Source organism: Penaeus monodon, chromosome 5 (genome assembly GCF_015228065.2).
Source record: "Penaeus monodon isolate SGIC_2016 chromosome 5, NSTDA_Pmon_1, whole genome shotgun sequence".
Classification (NCBI taxonomy): Eukaryota; Metazoa; Arthropoda; class Malacostraca; order Decapoda; family Penaeidae; genus Penaeus; species Penaeus monodon.
Genome location: NC_051390.1, coordinates 32498105 through 32500604, shown reverse-complemented (window position 1 = coordinate 32500604; position 2500 = coordinate 32498105). Strand labels below are relative to the sequence as shown.

General features: G+C 38.0%; 1 non-coding gene across 1 annotated transcript; it reads right to left on the bottom strand.

Moving 5' to 3' along the window:
* Window positions 1-408: 408 nt before the first annotated feature.
* Window positions 409-481, bottom strand: Trnak-uuu. The gene has a single exon. It is a non-coding gene; the product is annotated as a tRNA-Lys (tRNA).
* Window positions 482-2500: the final 2019 nt, after the last annotated feature.

The window sequence follows — 2500 nt, the reverse complement described above, 5'->3', positions numbered from 1 at the left end:
TTATTTTCAAGGATGGTTGCCATTACCTTTAGCGTGAGTATCATTTTCTTCACACTCACACTCACTAGGTAGTAAGCGATAGTGTACACACACTCTTGACTTACAGAAATGAGATTTGCTTGTAAAATACCGATCTTGTGCTAACGGACGGGATGTAGACACGTTTTAAATTGTCAACAGCATGGCACTTGCACACCTCTTTGTACGCTGTATTAAAAAAGGAAAAATGTTTGACTGACAATATTGTGTAAATCCTACCTAACTTAAAAGCTGTCACTTCCAGAGGATAAAAACTGATCAACGTTTGTGTCTGCCCTCCTGCGCCTAATATCAAGTTTTCAATGTCCCCCCTGTTCTGGAGATTTATAGTTGGCGTATCTTTTCTTATTGTCCTGTGAAAAAGAATACCGCCCGAACAGGGACTTGAACCCTGGACCCTTAGGTTAAAAGCCTAATGCTCTACCGACTGAGCTATTCGGGCTAATAAATAATGGGTATCTTATAAAAATATCTTATTTAACATGGTACCCATAAAGGACCTGAATTTATGCATTTTGGAATATAATGCATACTAAGTCAGGGGTAGGATTTTTAACGTTAGAAAGAATCCCATGAATAAATCTCAGATAGCGGGACTACTACTACTACTATTACTACTACTACTACTGTTACTACTACTATGACCAGTAATTTAAAAGTTTAGAAGTCGCCAGTAAGTGAAGAGACGGAGCAAACGCTCACTAAATTGCAAATAAGGCATGGTTTCCGACGCAACGCCCGTCCTGTCCACGTGGGACCAAATCAGCACTGACTGTAGCTAGTATTGCATTCACATTACTACTATTCTTGTTATTAAAAATTATTTTTAATTCAATTGCTCAATATTTTACCGACTGTTATCTTAAATATAAACATAATCCAGAAGAAAAAGCACATCCTTAAATGATCGTTAAAGATGTTACAGTTCCCAAATGGTAACTATTAAATGTTTTGAGTTATGTCTTCAAATAAATCAGGGATATTTGAACACGCTTGTGCTACGCGCTGATGTCAGTAACAAGGATCATGCATGACACAGCTGAATTACTGCTTACTCATCCCTAAAAACGCTTCATAGAGAAGCAAATGTTACAAAAAATATACAAAGCTTGCATGACGGAAACACAAACACAACAAGCCAAAGAAATAAATAGATAAATTAAATGAATAATAAAACTATCCGCGTGTAAAAGAGAAAAACCCTGGATGACAGAATTACCTCGCAGGTCATGACATCGTGGCATACAATAACTCATACTTTATTAGAAATTTAATCAACATTTATGCTACAGAAGTTTGTTCACTAAAACTTGTCTTATTTACTATAAATAGACAAAAAAACATGAGTGAGCACAAATTATGCAATAAGCTGCATGGTTACCTGGCGGAATCATTTCTCATGCCACGAACTGGGAAGAAATGTGATTTTTGACAACGCCTTCAACGTATCAAATCTACCCAGGGATTAGAAATCTCAAATCTCAAAAATATATAGATCACGCTGATACAGAAAGCAGCACACATACGATCACGAATTGTTAAGGAAGAGGAGGAGGAGGAGGAGGAGGAGGAGGAGGAGGAGGAGGAGGAGGAGGAGGAGGAGGAGGAGGAGGAGGAGGAGGAGGAGGAGGAGGAGGAGGAGGCGGAGGAGGAGGAGGAGGAGGAAGAGGAGGAGGAGGAGGGGAAGGAGGAGGTGGAGGAGAAGGAGGAGGATGGTGATGGTGATGATGATGATGAGTAGGAGGATGCTGGTGATGATGATGACGATAATGATGATAATAATGATGATAATGATGATGATGAGGAGGAAGAGGATGGTTATGATATATATGTATACATACATATATATGCATGTATATATGTATGTAAGAGGATGGTGGTAATGAAAATGATGATGACGATTATCATTATAACAGGTATACTGATAGCCCAGGGTACTTTAAGTTTAGTTAAGTTATGTAAGTTTATTTACCACCCTGGCTATCTGCTCAGGCGTGGGCAATCATGATTACAGTTTTACATATATCTGACATTGTACAGTAGTCTGTAACTACTGTAGTTGTACAAGGTAAAATATAAATATAAATCATACATCATACAAAAATTATTACTTTCATATACTTTTGACACTGTGTTTGAATAACACTGTTATTTGCTTACGGTAGTTATTACATAGTAAATTTAGGGTATAGTACGAGTATATCTTCCAATGTATCAGATGAAATGAAATATTCACATAGTTCTTTATACCTCATGTTAGGTGGTCTGAAAGGCTGTATCACATGACATTCCGAGATATAGTGCTCAAGCGTTCGTTTGTTTTCTTCGTTACACAGTCTACATTTAGATTCATCTGCATTTCTTGCACCGTGCAGTTGCCAGTACATTCTGTAACCTAAACGTATTCTGGCAATAACCACGTCACACTGTCTGGTTCGATTTCGGTGCCACCCATAGGAAG